This window comes from Equus quagga, chromosome 17, assembly GCF_021613505.1.
Source record: "Equus quagga isolate Etosha38 chromosome 17, UCLA_HA_Equagga_1.0, whole genome shotgun sequence".
Taxonomy (NCBI): Eukaryota; Metazoa; Chordata; class Mammalia; order Perissodactyla; family Equidae; genus Equus; species Equus quagga.
This window is the reverse complement of record NC_060283.1, coordinates 49,616,596-49,635,374: the sequence shown is the minus strand read 5'-3', so window position 1 is coordinate 49,635,374 and position 18,779 is coordinate 49,616,596. Positions and strand designations below refer to the sequence as shown.

At 41.5% G+C, this 18,779-nt stretch overlaps 1 long non-coding RNA gene across 1 annotated transcript in view; it reads left to right on the top strand.

Annotated features, from left to right (window-relative positions):
- The first annotated feature begins 2,643 nt into the window (after positions 1-2,643).
- LOC124228506 (uncharacterized) overlaps positions 2,644-18,779 on the top strand; it is a 42,679-nt gene continuing 26,543 nt past the window's right edge. Inside the window, exon 1 of the long non-coding RNA XR_006885731.1 lies at positions 2,644-2,739. This is a non-coding gene — a long non-coding RNA (uncharacterized LOC124228506). The remainder of the gene's footprint in view (positions 2,740-18,779) is intronic.

Below are 18,779 nucleotides of genomic sequence, written 5' to 3'. Positions count from 1 at the left end.
CACATTTTGGAGTAGTGTATTGAAGTAACGGAATCCCATCATTTCAGAGCCCTAAAAGGCCGTGTGATGAAACCAGTTCTTGGAATCCCTTGCTAGAAGGATTCTAGACTAGATTCCACCACTTACTAGTAATGTAAACCAAGAGGATATTACTTGACTCCTCAGAAATGATTTATTCCTCTGAAAATGGACTAATCCCCGTCCTGTCTGATACTATGTGTGTATATACCTTATAAACCATCAGAGGCTTAACAAATGCAAGGCTTTGTTTGGTCCAATTAAGAGAGGATGAAAAGATACTGTGGGAGTAATAGGTAACAGTGGATGGTACAGCATGACTGTGGCCACGAGGGCAGGGTCTTCACCAGTAACAGGATCTTGATGAGGTTGAATCCTCACTCATATTTGGAAATTTGGAGTCATCAGGTTGAGTTTCGTCATTGAGTTCAGAATGATCAGGCCCTGGGGTCAATTGACCCATGATGCTTAAATTCACAAGACACTGATGTGACCAGATTACCAAGGGTTTATACAAATGCTCTTCAACAGTTAACATGCTAAAATCTTTTGATTTTGTGATAATCCTCATTCTGTGATCGAATGCCTTTTACCTAGAGCCTATTTTTGGATTAATTTACCTTTTGTAATTTTTAGGCTTGGGAACTTAAGCTCACCTCCTCTTTTTGATTATGGAGAAAAAAGACAAACACAGGTTAAATAACTCCCTGAGTACAGGATGTCTCAGGGATGTGGAGCAGAGAGCACGGTGGAGACCTCCCATGTGCTTGGTTTTACCACTTCTTGGGGAGGCCTGTATAAGAAACTAATTTTAGACCTCATTTACTAGTCATTCTTCTCCCATTAAGTAGCATCAGAAAAAATGCCCTTACACAGCCTTGATTCAGACGTTTATAAGGTGTGGGTACATTTTTTTTTAGAATACAATTGAAGGAATAAATTTGGCTTGCCCATTAATACTAATATTAGACTCTTGGTGTTCTAATTTGTATAAACTCCTTCATCTACCCTTGTTGCCATTTGAATGCCTACCTGCCCACCCCACTTTCTCCATAGATCAAGAGGGAAAAATAAAATCTAAAAATTTACCAATTACCTCTTTACTAGAGAAAATGTGCGTAGGAATCCCCAGAGAAAAAGAAGTGTTATAACTACTAAAATGTTATAAACATAAAGCTAGATTTTCCTTCCTTTGCCCCAGGAAACACAAGGGAGTCTTTCGTGTGCTAATTTAATAATATGCTGGAGGTCTGCATCTATGTGCGTATCCAGAGACTCATTGAATTTTCAGAGGGAAAAACCAGCTGAACTGGTTTCTGATAAGATATTTAAGAGAATAGTAGGTGCCAGGAGAGTGACCTGCATAGATCTCTTCAAACCAAGAATGTCATTCCCAATGGGGTTTGAAGGATCAAGTTGGCAATGTCAGTTCCCCTATAGTGGCTTTGATGATCACCCCATGTTATCCTCTTTCCCACCCTGACCACAACTGTTATTAACAGCAGCCATGTTGTACAGCACTAATAGTCTGTAATAGCCTATGAAACACCCTCACATTTAGAAAGAGTCTTATTTAATTCCTTGAAGATTCTGGAAATTAGAAATGATCATTATCCTCCCTTTATGAATAAGAAAACTGAGATCCAGAGAGGTCCAGAATTTTCCCAAGGTTACCTGGCGGATCAGAAAAAGAACTAGTTGAAGACCCAGGTGAAGACGCAGGTCTCCTGACTATGGGCCTTCTTTCCTTGACCACATTTCACCCGTTGGGGGGAGGGTGAAAACGCACTTTGTAACATACATTGTACTTAAAGGAAACCTAACCCAAATTCACAGCAAAGATAAATTAAAGTATTACTCACTTTACAAAAAGATTCACAACAAAGTTCTTTAAACTATCAGGATCTCCAATGTACTTAAAATCTGATCTAATTTACAAGCCACTGTTCACATCACTTTAGCAAAGACAACTCCAGCATGAAGATCTGTTCACACAAGGCATCTGAGGATGACAGAGGGAAGCCATTTTTGTATTCTTTAACGGCAGAAAACTGGCAGATCTCTAAATAACCTTTAGGTGGCATCATTTGACCAATCCCCTTCCTGGGAGGGTGTGGTCTACGTTCAAGACAAAAAAATATTTAATTGCTCAGATGCTGAGAACTTCAATCGTCCTGGGAGTTGTTTATCTTGTTTGAGGAATGATGGGAAAATTCAGCAAGGATCTGAGCCTTTATATTGTTGCTGCTGCTAATGATACCTTTTGAATGATGATGAAAGAAAGCATTTCAATTGCTCAAGTTGGATTGGATCAGAGAAGACATTTAAAAAAAAAACCAGGCAAAATCATTCTATTAACAAGATTAGTCCAGAGGTTGATGACTAAAGAAAACAGGGAAAATCTAAAAGAAAAGACCAAGAACACTTTCATTAGAGTAAGCCCATCTTATTAAAAGCTCAACCCTGTGGTCTTGCTTACATCGTCACGTCAGTGGAATTGGCCGCGTGAAGGGTGTGATTAAAGGTATGCTTACACAATAGCAGAATACCAAGGTGAAAAGGGAAAGATTCAATTAATAAACTCTTTTGTTTTTTTCTAAAAGATGCTGAACAACAGGTTTTGTAGCATTTTCTTCATCAAACTGACTGAACCAACCAGTTGGTCTGGTACTACCGGGATCAGGTCCATGAAATCTTTCTGAAGGTTTCTTCTCTTTGCTCGTAAGTATTCATTTGTTGATTTTTTTTTTTTCCTTCTCAGCCTTTACCTGGAGTTCTAAAACAATCTCTAAGACTTATGAAAATACCATCCAAAGGTTTCCATGGATTTCACGGCAGCTTAATTATACATACTCCAAGTATCCTGAAATAACTTTATTCCATGATTATCACAACTTCTTAATTTCCCAATTTTTGCTTAAACTGATCCCATCTGTGCATTTGAGGATCAATGTGGGTGGGAAATCCAATTACATCAATATTTTATTTTCAGAAAAATGGCAGGCAGGAGGGTCCACGGAGACGCATTACGTTTTCCGAGTTCAGTGCAATTGAGCGCTGTTAAAGAAACCATTGGCATGTAATCAACTGCCATTTATTTTAGTGCAGTGATCTGTTACAGTAGATGGGATCCATTCAATACCATCGACAAACAGATAGTTCATAGCCTTAAATTAGTTAGCCTATTTTTGTAATGAATAGAGACTTAATTTGAGTTTCCTCATCCTGGGAACATGAAACAAAATTATATCATACAGTGAGTAACGGTTTGAAAAATTTTAATTTAGTTTGGCACCCGGGTTCTTCTAATTACTGCTGACTCTTCACACAGCAGAGACAGTGACCCCGAGCCCAGGAGCAAAACAGCTGCTTCTCTCCTGCAGACTCATTATCCAACTAATTATTCTTCAAATAGCTTTATAGTATTCACACTGAACCTTATTCTGGACCTATAAATACAGGTTCAAGTCATTGACAGTGCCTTCTCCTGCTTATTCCTGTCTGTCCCCCACCCCAACGCAGCCTATGTTGGACAACTTACAGACCTCAGCTACCTGGAAGGGAAATTTCTATTGTTTTCTGTCTTGGATATGAATTAGCATTCTGAACCCACGTTTCCAAACCGAGTGTGGCCAGTTTTGCTTGTGGCCTAGAGAGTGTTTATTAAAACCTTGAGTCAGTTGTCAGTATCTGGAAATTGGAGATTTTGCATAAGAATCAGGATTCCTGCCTTATCCTAGAAATTGGACTCTCTGGCAATGCTGAACTTCCTTTTCCAAGAGACAACAACTAGTTAGAGCTAGGCAGTGAGTTCCCGTCTCAGAAAGGGCACGTGCTTGCCACATCTCCATATCCAACGTGGGGTCCAGGCATCGGCTGCTTATCATCGTTCTATATCTGTCTCCATTCATTTCATTTACTGCCTGGATCTAAGGATTTTAAGAATTTCATAAGCTCTCTTACTTTTAGAGGTCCCATTTCACATCCTATCAAACATGTTTAACCTATATGCCACAGTAAATACAGATTTTTTTCTTTGGCCGTAAAGGATTTGGCAAAGATTTTTTGATTTAAAAAAATTTCAGTTTTTCTGTTTTCATAGTTTGGAACACATTTTTTACATATTCCAGTTCTCAGACATTATCATAGAGCCTTTAAAAATGCATAGGCCCCATACCCTGTGCCTGAATTACCGCAGGAATCCACTGGTCCTCCAGCTCCCTATCGGCATTTGAGGTTGTGACCTCTGGCTAGGCTCCAATTGGCATTTTAGCGAGATTAGAGGAGACTGGCCAGTGTCCCAAGGGATGGGGGAGGCAGAGTCCACTGAGATTGGGGTGAGAGCAAGGGTGTGGCTTCCCAGATCTTTGCGTTTTTGAGTTTTGAGAGGCATTTCAAGATGTTGTGGTCCCGGGGCACGTTCTCTTTTGGTGGCATCATTTTACATTCCATTTAATTAATTCATTTTGAGTGACAGTTGACTAATTTACTACATTTTACATTTGTAGACTTTTAATTAAACCACACATTAATTTTAGATTTTGCAGCTTCCTTTCTATCGTTTGGAGCCAATGTGTTTATTTTCTTCAGTGTCCCAACTCTTTAATGTGACCCTGGCATTCTCTTATGCCTGGAGCATGTGTGTTTACTGGTTTACAAGGACGGCACCTCCTCTGTAAACAGGGCCACGGTGTCTCTGAGGTCTGTGGGATTTCTGGATGGATGGTCGATGCCTCCCACTGACTTTCTATGGCTCCTCCTCGCAGGTTTTCGCAGAAGATATCCAGCAAGAGCTGCTTTTAATGTGGCTCTCTTGAAAGGTCCCTCAACCCCAGTCTGTGATAGCATCCTAGGCCCCTTGACGGGATGGGGGGAAACTTAGCAAGAGGGAAAAAACTTCCGATACTGCTTATATGTCACTCCGTAAGTCACTCTTTCTCCCGGTGTTGACCGCAGTGCTACAACAGGTGGAAGCGCTTGGGGAGCTTGTGAAAAAGGCAGATTCCCAGCTCCACCTGATACTTACTGGCGTTTTAAGCTGGGAAGGAATGCAGAGTGACTTTCAACTTGACAGTTAAAAAAAAAAATCTTCACTTTCTCTAATCTCTAATTGGAAGATAGCGTTTAATTCAATTATGATGATAAGCAACAAACCACAATAGTATTAGCAATGCCTGTGACTTGTCACTAATGGAAATCACAGATATTTTCACATCACATTACGGTGTTTGTGGTATCTTTAACGTCTTTTATTCTCCTTACTACTTCAACATAGTTATGAGACCAACAACTAGATCTTATTACTTAATACAAGAATAAAGAAGCTGATGTGTTCTGTCAACTGTTTCTTTAATATTTTAATAACTGCAACTTGATGTCAGTTTTCTTTGTAATTTTATATATTTATATTTTTTATATATTTTACATTTTTAAATATATTTTTATATAACTATATATATATATATAGTTTTATATATTTAAAAACCTTACTCTGAGAAGATGTCCGTAGACTTTACTAGACTGACAAAGGGACCGATGTCACAAACAAGATGAAGAAGTCTGCACTGGAGCTGAGATCTGCCTGATAAGCAGATCCACCCTTCAGCGATCAGGAGAAAGGAGATTCCAGCCTCAGGGAACAGCTGGAGCAAAAGCCGTGGGTGGGAAAGGGCCTGGGGATTTTTAAGAACTCGGGTTAGCCATGGAGGATATGGGAAAAGCAGAGGAGGATGGGGCTGGTGAAGCTGGAGAGGGCACGGCAGGAATGGATCTTACTCTGCGTGGCTGGAAGCAATTGGAGGGTTTCAGCAGAGAAGTGATATGATGATGGCTGCAGAGTACAAAGTGGATTCGAGGAAAGGTGTTTGTACGTGCAAAAAAATCCCACAGAATTCTAGGCATAAGTGGAATTACAAAAGATAACAATGATATTAGAACACAGTTATCAAAACATATTTTAAAATTGTCATATAAAAATATGTGTGCTTTATTAACATATTAAATAACAAGATCTGGTGGTGTATATAACAATTACTGTGGTGCAGCAAGGATAGAAGCAGAAAATAGAAGGACACAGTGGGAAACTCACTCCTCCTAACTTCAAAACACGCTACAAAGCTGCAATAATTAAGACAGTGGGGTCAGGAACAAGGATAGACATAGAGATTAACGAATAGGATTTGGAGTCTAGAAGTAAACCCTCATATTTGTTGTTAACAGAGTTTCAACAACGGTGTCAAAATAATTCAAGGGGGAAGAAAGTCCATTTTAACAAATGATGCTGGGACTATTGCATATCCATATGCAAAAAAGTGAACTTGGACCCCTTCCTCATACCATACCTAAAAATTAGCTCACAATGGATCAGAGAGCTTATTATAAGAGCTAAAACTGTGAAACTCTTAGAAGAAAGCATAGGAATAAATATTCATGGTTTAGGGTTAGGCAATGATTTCTTAGATATGACACTGAAAACGCACAAGTGACAAAAGAAAAAATAGATAAGTTAGACTTCATCACAATTAAAAACTTTTATGCTGCAAATGATGCCATTAAGAAAGTGAAAAAGCAACCCATGGAATGAAAGAAAACATTTGCAAATCATATATCTAATAAAGATGAGTATCCAAAATATAGAAAGATCGCTTAAAACTCAGTATCAAAAAGACAACCCAATGAAAAAATGGGCAAAGGAACTGAATAGATCCTTCTCCAAAGAAGGACTATAAATGACCAATAAGCACATGAGAAGATGGTCAATATCACTAGCCATAAGGAAAATGCGAGTCAAAATCACAATCAGATACTATTTCACCTTAGGATGGTTATGATCAAAACAACAGAGAATAAGTGTCAGTGAAAATGCAGAGAAGTTGGAACCTCATACATTGTTGATTGGTAATGTAAAATGGTGTGGCCACATTGGAAAAATAGCCTGGCAGTTCCTCAAAATGGTAAAGATAGAGTTGCCATATGATTTAGCAATTCCACTTCTAGATATCTACCCGAGATAAAGGGAAACATATGTCTACACAACACCTTGTACACAGATGTTCATAGCAACATTATTCATAATAGCCCCAAAGTGGAAACAACCTAAATGTCTGTCAACTTGTGAATAAACAAAATGTGGCACATCCATACAATAGAACGCCATTGGACAATACCAAGTACAGGTGCATGCTACAATTTGGATGAACCAAGAAAACACTAAGCTGCGGTAAAGAATCCAGTCACAAAAGATCTTGTGCTGTATGATTCCATAGGTAGTCAAAGACAGAAAGTAGATTAGTGCTTACCTTGGACTGGGAGGGTTAGAGTGAAGTGGGGAGTGACTTCTAATGAGTACAGGGGTTCTTTTGGAAGTGATAAAAATGTTATAAAATTAGATTGTGGTCATGGTTGCGGAACTCTCTAAATATACTAAATTATACACCGTAAATGGGTGAATTTTATGGAATGTGAATTGCATCTCAACAAAGCTGTTAAAAAGAAAAAGAATAGAACCAGAAAGACTGTAAGATAGAAGTTTCTACAATAGTTCAAGAGAGAGGTGATAATGGCTTGGATTAAAAGGCAGTTATGAAGATGGAGAAAAGTGAATGGATTTGGGACCTTTATACTTTGGTGGTTAAGATGTGCTGGTAGAGTGGATCACGATAGTGGGGGAAAGAGAAATCTTAGAGGTGGATCAGGTATGGCTTTCCTCATGTGGTCCTGTCCTGCTCTATTCATCTGTTATTCCATAGCTCAGTGGTCTATGAAAATATCCAACTGGGTTATTTTGGCTTTAGCTGGCTGGTTCATGGCATGGGGAATTTATCAGATCAAACTATGGTTATATGGTTGTATGTAGTATATACTTTGCTAGAAAACAAAAGAAAGTGTCCAGGATTCAGTAAGAATGATGTCTCTGAATTTTCTGTTCAATTCTAGAAAAGTTGGCTATTTGCAGGGCTCTTGAAAAGTTATCATCACTTTAGCCCAAAATGTTCCTATGTAGGTCAAAATCAGCTTTCTTCCTCATAAGCATTTCCTCTGAGTGTCGAGGGTCTGCTTTCAACTTTAAAGCAGCTTTTTAGTGGTATCATCCCTTTTAAAACCAGATCAGAAGGTGAATGTTCTGGATAAACTAAAATCACCTGGGTAACCATTACAAAAGACACACGTGCATTTAAAGACCACGGTGCTACTGAGATATGAAACATTCAGTGTAAATTCAGCTCAAGCTGAGAACATTTATCTCCCTCCTCCCCGGGTTTTCCTGATGAGAACTAAGAACAGATATTTGAAGAGAAGGAAATTTCATATCCAAAGGGATTTTTTTCATCAGAATCCAGCCCGAACATTATTACCAAGAGACTTGTGAAATGCGTGGCCACCCTGAAAGAAGGTGCTGGCTTTGCTAAAATGATGAATTACCATCCAGCATTCTTGTTTTATATCAGAAAACTTATGGGCACTGTGCATAGTCAGGGGACCTGCAGACAGAACAAATTGTGGGTTCGTGTAAGAGAAAGCAAATCTGCTTGGCCTACTGAAGTCCTTTTAGTCTCAAGGTAGAGGACCATTGGCCAAGTATGAGAGCAACAGTCCATCGAAGATGGGCTGTCACCAGGACAGAATGCAGTATTTGACTGACAATGAGGGTAGCTAGAAGGGAGGAAGAAAAGTACAATCCTCCTTTATAAACCAGGACGCCCAGTCGCTTAATCAGTGAAAGGCAGTGTTGCCGACTGGTTATGACTAGCTCTTTGTCCAGACTGCCTGAATTTAAATACTAAGTTCTTTGCTTACTAAGTTCTTTGCTGTACGTCATAAGGCAAATTACATAACTGTTCTGTGCTGTAGATTGCACACCCTACAAAGCGGACAGTACTACCTAATTCATAGGGTTGCTTTGAGGCTGAAATGAGTTTATGTGTGTGTAAAATGCTTAGAACAATGCCTTTCACCTGGATTATGCTCAATAAATGTTAGTTATTATCATTTATTCAGAGCCTGTTATGTGCCAGGGAAGGTACTAGATGGTGGGGATGCAGTCATAGACTCTCGTACTTACAAAGCTTAGAGTTGATTGGAGTCTTATTTGCACAAATATCCTCATGGCAAATGTGATCCAGAGGCAAGAGATACTGTTCCAGAGCTGTCCCAGCTTCTACTTCCCCTGTGATGATGAGAGTTTATTTATGACAAAGGTGTGGAGTCTGAATGCATGTGCATAAAAGTCAGAAAGCGATCCTCAAATGAGGGCAGAATCGTGGCTGCTGGAATGAATCTCTGTTACTGATGGGAGTCGTTAGGGGTGGAAATAAGTCTGTAAATCACTGGCTCTAACCTCAGGAGGTGCTGAGTGTGCCAAGGTCTTTGTTCCTGGCTTGGGAGTGGTTATCCTAGGAAAGGGAAACAGTGAGTTCACAGACAAGTTTTCCAAAGGGAATTATAATTGTGGCCATATTGGGTTTTCTGTCTCCCCTTGGTCTCATTGTTGCTTTGTCCTTTCCCCCGTACTGGGAGTGGGGAGTTAGCATCACAATTCTTTATTAGTGTTTTGTCGTGAGAGGGGATCAGTATTAATAAGAAGGAGGTTTAATGATGTGGAAAACTAGGAAGACCTAAGCCTCCTCCTGTGAAGGGCGGAGTTACTACTAGTGGGGAAGAATCCATTCATCTCCTTCCAGTGTGAAGACCAGAGTGCCAGTTTCCATGATCTTGACCAACAGCCCTCTGCTTCAGGGACTGAAAGGTGTCTCGATAGAAGAAGTAATTATTTTCTGCCATCCTCTAGACTCCATGTATATTCTTCATCAAATACTGGCATGATTACTTTCTTTAGGATAATATCCTGTATCTTCCCACTCCTGTTATGTTGGGGAAGGATAGAAAGATTAATTCAAATCTTGATTAAAACTCTACTGCTGCAACTTACTATCTTCTGCCAGTCCCAATCCAAAAAAGTTGAGTCAATGATCTACGATTATTCTCAACTCCCTAAGGAACTAGAATCTGCCTTGAGAGGAGTAGTTAAAACAAAAGAAAACAACAAGCCCATGCCTGGTATAGGGTATGCATTGATTTGGAAGTAGTCCAATGTGTGTGTATATGGGAGTCCCTACGTTGTTTCTGTAGTTACTGAAAATTCTACTTTCTGGGACATCAATTCTTCCTGTCACATAATGGGAAGCAGAAAATTATCTTATTAAGTTCAGTAGTCAGGAGACTGCTGGGTTCAATTTTTACTCATTGTGTGACCTTGGACATATTCTATCACCTTCTAAGACTCAGTTTCCTCATCTGAAAAGCAGAGATTCTAATACCTAACACATCAGATTTTTATGCGAATCATGAGACATGTTTAAAAGTACTGGGTAAACTTTGAAGGACCACATAAAAGTGAGGGATTGTGTATGTCCCACACAATTTCACGCCCCTTTTGCTCCCAGCACTGTGGCTGGTACCCAGGGATTCCATGCTGGTAGGTTGAATTGAATTATTAGCACACTCTGGCTCAAATAATGCTTTTTGTTTCTTTCCCCTATCTTGCCTCTTTTAGAGCTACCATTTACTACAGTGGGGCCCAAGTGATCCATCTAAATTATAAATGGTAGATGTGACCATGCTGTGCCACTGATTTAAAAATTATCAATTACTCTTAATTGTGCAGTGAAGAGAATTCAAGCCCCTTGCCTGCCTTGTGTCTCTGACTGCCTTTCCTATCCTCTGACCTCAGACCCGAGGTCTAGACACCACCTGCTTCCAGTCTGTACCTGCCCCGTCTTTCCCCACCCTGACACCAACCCCAGAACCACAGGGCCTTCAATTTAATGCGTTGGTACAGTTACTCATGCTATTCCCTCTGTCTGAAAGGCCCTTCCAGCATCTTTTCACCTGGCTAACCCTCATCCCTCAAGGTTTAGCTCTACCATCATCTCCTCTAGGAGGCCTTCCCTGAGCCTCAGATCCAGCTAAGGAGCTAGTCTCAGTGTTTCCAGAGCCCCAGAGCCTCAGCTCTGTTGTAATGCTGGCCACGTAATCTTGAAATGATCTGTTCACTAGACTCAGACCTCCTCAGAGTCAGATACAATAGCTCATGCATCATAGTCTCCCTGGCGTATAGCACAATGCTTGGCAAATGGTAGGTGCGCCCTGTGAACTCAACTGAATTCTCCTTGCACACTCTCTGTCTCCATTAGTATACAACCGAAAAAAGCAGAAGGTACTCTGATTATGGAACATAGAGGAATTTTAATACAGGGAATTCATTGCACAGAAGATGGAAGAGCTGAGAAGCTGAACAGGGGACAATGAGGCGCAGCAGAGAACAGCAACAGGAGGAAGTTGCTACCACCCTGGGGAGGAGGTGGAGGTGCCAGGACTACAGGGTTAGGGCCTCCAGGTAGACACTGGACCCAAAGAGGAGAGAGAATTGAAGAGAGCTGAAACCTCGACTATCAATGATGATGCCCAAAGCAGAGACGGGGAGAGCAATGCCGTGGTTTCTCCCTGCCATCTGCCCTGCATTCTCCTGCCATTTGCTCTCATTGGCTGCATCCAGCTGGAAGTCAGCCTAGTGGTGCCACCCGTGCAGGGCAACCTGCCCGTGACACAGAGCTAAGCAGGAGAAGAGTGACGAAGGGATCTGAAGGAGAACAGGCCTGGGAGACCACTTCCCTCTGGAAAGAAGTATGCGGTAGAAAGAAAAACTACCCAAAGTACCGTGTGTGTAATCATTTCTTCCTTCAATCAGTATTTACTTCGTGCAGTTGTTCATGACAGTTTCTTGGCTGCGACATACATAGAAGATGATGATGACTTGCAGATCACACCCCCATGAATGTCACAAATGTGCTTGGGGTTACAAGTCACTGCCAGTGCATACCTCTTCTCCTTTCCATGACTCCAGAAGGACATTGAGATTCACAGGAGACAGAGTGGCATCGTTATGGGAGAAAGAGGAGAGGAAGGCAGTGCAGATAAATTCCCTATGACAGACACCCATTTCATAACCAACCCACTGTCCCAGTTTGCTGCCACGAAGGGACTGAGGGCCACAAGGTGTGGTTAGAATATTCTTACATCATGTATAAATGGGGCAAGGCGATGTCTAAAACTAGTGTGAAAAATTGAAGGAGGATTCTGGAGAATTCATGTGAGAAGGACTTTTGCGTTGACTGTTTATGTGCTTACAGGATTCTTTTTTATGGACAATTGCCTTAAATATGAACTTCAACTTGTCTTTATAACCATGATCTATGTCATCCTACCAAGAAGAAAAATTTCCAGGAGAAGAAAATGTCGTGCAGACCTTATGTTCCATGAATGGCTCAACCTACACAGATATAGCATGTTATTTCTGTGATTTTGATGTGTCCTGGCACTATTTTTTTTCACATAACGACTAGTTTTTAAAAAATATAGAATAATCCCTTTTTTTTTTAGCATTAGGCAATCTACTTTTTTTTTTGGTTAATCTGGGCTATTGTGGAACTCCACAATCATTATTTTAAAAGAATTGAATCTTTTAAAATTATTGAATTGTGAACAGTACCCATCCCTCTTCAGAACTGCTGTTTTATTTTTAAAATTCGGGGAAGAGAAAGTATAAAAGAAAGAGAAATCTTGCTTACCTTGGTGATTATTTAATGCCATGGCTGCTGAGTACATGAAATAGCTCCTGTTGTTAAAGTCCCTATTTGCCATTTAAAAATACACAGATTCAAGAGTGCTCTATTTTATCATCAGCATGCCGTATACCAGAACTTAAAAGGTACTTATTTATTTGCTTACATGCCTGTTGGGATTCTCCACCCTCTGGGGTGGGGGTGGGGGTCCTCCTGTCTTGTGCTCTGCTCTATCCCCAGTGCCTGGAACAGTGCCTGGCACACAAAAGTGGCTCTATAAATATTTGTTAGTGACTCACCACTTTCCTTTTTGCATGACTCTGGAATGTAACTGACAAGGAGGAAGAAGTGGTTGACCTTCCTGGCAAACGCTTTCCTGAGAAGATGTTATCTAGACCTTGCTTGCCTCCGCTAGGCTGGGCCAAGCCTGGAACAACCACTTCTGTAGGCAGGCACCGAAAGAAGAGGGAGTCTGTTAATTGCAAGCTGTTTTTCAGTGTTGCCAAAAGGTCACCACTATCAATTATGACATATATTTGAAGAGAAGGAAGTCCTGTCTATATGGCAATATATTCCATAGTGTCTAATTTGTTTGCTGTAATAAGGCCAGGCTCAGTTATTGATGAATCAATCATCTGTGTCTTGTGTGCTGATGACACCACCTAAGTCTCTCTCTCAAGATAATGGTATTGCATAGAGAGATGGGTGCTGGGCTGTATATCATTAAACTCCATAAACATGTTGAACATTAATTGCTACTGCTGTGCAAGAAAACACTTTTTTTCCTTTTTGTGGTGGAGAGTTAAGTAATTTATATAGGATGACTCAAGCCATGTCTCTAGGCAGCCGGTGAAAAGCTGCTAAATCAACCCATATGGTCGGCCTCTGCGAGAGAATCAATTGTATGACCTGCATGGATGAATGATACAGGGTGTCTCAGCCACGCTGAGTTCTTTCTGCTGTCATTGGACTAGCCCTCGAGGTTAGGTCTCCGCATACCTCATGGAGAAAAAAGCAGAAACAATTACAGGGTCAATTTAAACAAAAAATAAATGCTCATCTCAATTAATTCAAATGAGTAGAACTTTTCCTAGATTTTTCTTTCCTGCGTGTGTTCTCCCTCCAATATCCAGATAATGGTCTTAATGCTCCATTTCCCTTTTCCGGCACCAACATAGGCTTGGTTCAGAGGAATAAACAGCATCTTATAAAGGCAGGGGGTGAAGTCTGGGGCCAGGCCTGAGACAGGACGCCTGAGCTGTCGGTTCCCCAGAGAACCAGACATAAAGTTGATGCCATACTTTCTTTCTGTGTCTTAGGCTCTTCCTTTAATTCTTTGACTTTAATTTATTTTCATTATGGTCTTACAACTAATTTATGACCTTTAAAGTTGTTTCAAAAGGCAACTTATGAAGAATGTGATGGAAGGAAGCAACTGCTCTCTGCCGCCCTCTCTGTCCCCCAAAACCCAGCTTTGCCTCCGGCTTGGTTTGTTTGTAATGCACCGGGGAGTGATAATGATTATAAGGGCTCAGCTATGTTTTCTAAACAAAAGATGCATCTTAAATGGTAGATTCAGAGTTTAGCTTTTGCTATGCAACCACGAATGACATTTACTTAGAGTTGTAGACTAGAGAATAATCTGATTTACGTAGATTTATCAAAATTTGGCAACTCTTAGTTTTCAGCAGAAGCTAATTGGGCAATATCTTGGATTTTCTTTAATGGACAGTGAAAAAAATGGATCATATAGAATGCAGTGCAGGCTCAAGCCACATGAGTTTTTTGCTCCTTGATTTTTCCATTGCCAAGACTGAATTGGAAATCAGGATGACCCATGTTTTGACTGTGCTTTGTAGAGGATGCTTGTTGTTTTTCTCTGAATTCCTTTAGTCAACTCTAATTCCGATATCATTACTCCCTCCTTTAATGGGGAGGGAGTTGCCATTACATCATTTTACTTGATTCTGGTTGGGTAGACAGCTACAGTAACCACAGCACGAGAGGTGGTCATGTGACCTAGCCCTGATTAATCATAGTATCCCATCCCCTTGGTATGGTGATTGGCCCAGATGTGGGTTTGAGACTCTAACCGAGTCAACGAGAATGTTTCCATGGAATTTTATATGTGGACACACTCTTTCCTCTCTCAGGTTGCTGGTTGAGATGGTGTAAGCCTGGGGTTGTCTAACTGTGCCTTTCCCAGCACTCTCCGGGCCCGCCCTCACTCATGGAGGAAATGTGCAGTAAAGGAGAATGAGGACAACACATGATGAGAAGCAGCGATGGGGTGGGAGAGAGAGAGAGAAGGGGACAGAGAGAGAGCGAGAGAATGAGCTAACGGAAATGTTTAAGTGCTCATGTTCCTTGGCTCCTTGCAGCCAGGTCCTCCTCTGGACTCCTGTGTCATGTGTGCCCATTACATGTCAGCTGGCTTTCAGTCACTTTTCTGTCACTTGCAACCAAACAGGTTCAGACTAACATATACCGACATCAAGCTCCAATCACTGCTTTATTTGCCTGTGAGGTACCACGAAGTCCCAGATTCATAGGAGAGCCAGGACTTCAGGGAAAATAGGGAAACTCTGGGGTGTACCCTGCCTGCAGGGAATCCTAGGCAGCTGTGGAGCAAACAGCGAGGAGGAGGGGGCAGGAAGTGGCATTTACACCTCAACCTTAGGCACAAGTAACTTGTCACCTCAGCCGACACCCTCATATTCTTCTGTCATGCCCTCAATCTTTTAGGACTTGACTTTTCTTTCCCTCAATTCCTTTTTATCTCCTTCTTTCCATATGCAGCTGTCAACAGCTGCTTCTTAGCTTTCTTGCTCGTGTCTCTTGTTTCTGTGTCCCATATTTTGCGAGATATATGAATGAATGCTAATTATTACCAAGACATCTTGGCTATTACCTTTGAGATACTGGGTAAAGAGCAGTGGAAAATATGTCTCCCCAACCTCTCGAGGAATGTGGGGAGCTAGTCAGCCATGATCACTTGAAAATTTAGTGATCAAAATCTTTGTTTTATCCCCGGGTCTCTGACTTCTATAGATTTATGACTAGGCTTTGGGAAGATTAGCTGCATTCTCTGCAGAAGTTTCAGGATCTGCCCTAAGGCTTGTGGTGTGGCCTTGGAAATGTGAGTCACAGCTGGGAGGACTCAAGAGGCTCGGAGGTGTGTGGCTTCTCCTCACTCCACCTCCGCAGCTCTATCATCATCTTTCAGATGGTTCAGGGTCCTGTTCTGTTGTGTGCTGGCTCATTTTTTGGATATGTGGCTTTTTTGAGAGCTAGTGATAAGGAATGCAGACGAGAGAGCCCTTCGAGGTGATTTAAAGCCTGAGGTCTCCCACTTATCACCCTTGTTGCCAGAAGTACAGTTTCATTATAATATTTACTCAGAAGAAGAGTGGTGGAGAGCGGAAAGAGTGTCAGGCTCCAAGTCAGAGAGACTGAGATGGAACATCAGCTTTGCACTAATCAGCTCTGAGGCCCTGGGCACGTCCCATATGTTTTCCAATTCTCATTGTATGTGAAATGAAGGAGACAGCAGTACCTGCTTCATGCAGTTGTGTGAATCAAAATAAAAATGAGGTAATAAATAGGAAAGTAGTCTGTGGATGCAAGCGAGGGGCTCACATACAAGGCATTGTTCTTATTAAGATGTCATACTTTAGAAACATCACCTTCTAGGCGTGTGGCACAATAAAAATCAACTCTGCTTAGTGGACAATGTTTATTTGGAAAAAAAATTTGTGTGTGTGAGGAAGATTGGCATTGAGCTAACATCTGTTGCCAATCTTTCCCTTTTGCCTGAGGAGGATTGTGCCTGAGCTAACATCTGTGCCAATATTCCTCTGTTTTGTATGTGGGACACTGCCATGGCATGGCTTGACAAGCAGGTGTGTGGGTCCATGCCCAGGATCCAAACCCACAAAGCCCGCACAGCTGAAGCGGAGCACACGAACTTAATCACTATACCACTGGGCCAGCCCCAGGAAAAACATCTTTTTTACTAGGAAATAGCAGGTTGAGGAGGTAAAGAATGCTACATGGATCATCTTTGTATAGTTTTAAAAGGAAAAACTATATGTCTCTATCAGTGGGACAGTGGAAAACTGTAGGTTGAACTAGCACATGGATTCATTGTAAGAAGTAATCATTTCACTTAAAATTTCTCGATATGTATTTCCTAGTTTGACGGTAGTCAAGCTCAGTGTTGACATGTACACACTTGCAATTCCACTGGTTATCATGGCCATGCTTAAAAGCTTTCCCCCGGAGGAATTGGGATATTGGTTTTTTTCTTTGCAGCATGTGGATGCTTACACCACATATGCACACACACGCACACACTGTTGACAAATGACTAGAGTATTGAAGTTTCTGTGATATGAATTAGGGTCATTATGAATCCTCTCAGAATTTGCTTACCCTGGAGTTTGCCCTTGCCTGTGCCACAAAGTCAGACGATGCAGTCTGCCTTGGGGTCTATAACTAGACACCTCCAAATCCCCAGGGACCATGAGGCCAGGAAAGGGTTGCACCGTTCAGGTTCAAAACTTCACAGGACAGAGACGTGCTGTCTTTCACAGTACTGCTGATGTATCACAGAATTGCTCTGATGTCACGAATACGTGAGGAAATGACCCCTGTGATACCCTAGGATTCTCTACCTCTTTTCATGGATGATTTTGAACAATGGCTCCAGAACAGTTAATTAAAAAAGAAATTCTCCATGCCAGAAGAGTTCTGGGAACAAAAATAATGTCTTTTTACTCAGCTTCTTTCCAGATAAGTCAAAAGTCAGGAGATCATTGCCAGAGAGCAAAGTTACAAAGGAAAGTCAGAGGATATTTTAGAAATAGAGCTCACCCATTTTTTCACATGTGTAAAAGATGATTCTAGCAACACAGGGAGTCCTGGATATTCATTAATGCAGATGAGTTTTAACCAGCCAATTACTGAGAATTCTGTGGAATCTTTTGGCAAAAATAAACAGATAAATACAAGGTAGGCAACAACAAATAATTAAATGTGCACGGCCTCAGGAGATCCTTTAAGTACTTCCCTAAGAAAGGAAAACAGCAACAAAGTATATGATCCACGAGCTGAATCTGGTTAAGAAGGAATAAACAAGAGAATTCCACGAAGGCGAATGCTCCTGTAGCAAATTATTTTGTTTTCCAAGCATTTAATTCTGATTAATGCTGCCTAGGCTTAAGACGTAGGCTCATCAGCTCCTTGGGGGAGAAAAGGGAAAGAGGAAGGAGCAACTGGAGAAGAGTTGGAGAGAAGGTCCGCAGAAGGAGAGGAAGAGAAGACAAGGGGAAAAGGTGGAGGGAATACTGAGGAGAAGGTGGGAGAGGGAGTGAGAGGGAACTGCAGGAGCCTGACTGAGGGAGTGGGGGCAACAAGTAAGGACCCCTGGGGAAGCCTGCGTGTCACCCCAGAGAAAATGTATACCTTCTCCTTGCGGACTGGGACTGTTGGTGAGTTGATGTTCCGGTGAGTTTAGCCTCTTTCCTCCCAGACTGTACATCTCCCTCTTAAGCTTCCTACAGACGCCCTGGCCTCACATGGAAACACGTAAACTTCCCTCAGATCTCTGCCTTGCAGGCTTTTGCTGAGGAGGGATGCTCCCCTTCTAATGGCTGAGGATGCGGAGACTCTGAAGGGCAGGGCTTCATCTTGACCCACTCTGTCTTGCACGAGGTCCTTCAGAACATTTTCCCTGAGCAAGAAGCACCAGAGATCTAGATTACAGGTCTGAGCCTAGTAGAAATCTAGAGAAGAAGCAAATATACAAGTTTTGTCGTGAAGACTTTCTCGCTGTAAAGCACCCAGAGGCAAGGAGCCTAAGGTGTAGGCTCCAGTCAGTTTCCTCAGCTGTCTCCAAAACAATAGACTAAGTGAGGTACACTAACTCAAAAGTGCTTTATAAGAATGTGGTGCTTCTGAATGCAAGTTGCTATTATTGCTGTTTTGTATGGAAGATGTTGTCCTTCTATTTTCAGCTGGTTTAATCCAGGGCGTGTCTCATCTGATTTGATTATCTGACTTTTAGGCCCATAAACAGGTTCCTATAAACCATTCGCGGGAGATGTGGAAACTCCTATTCTTTCCACTCTCCTGTTTCAT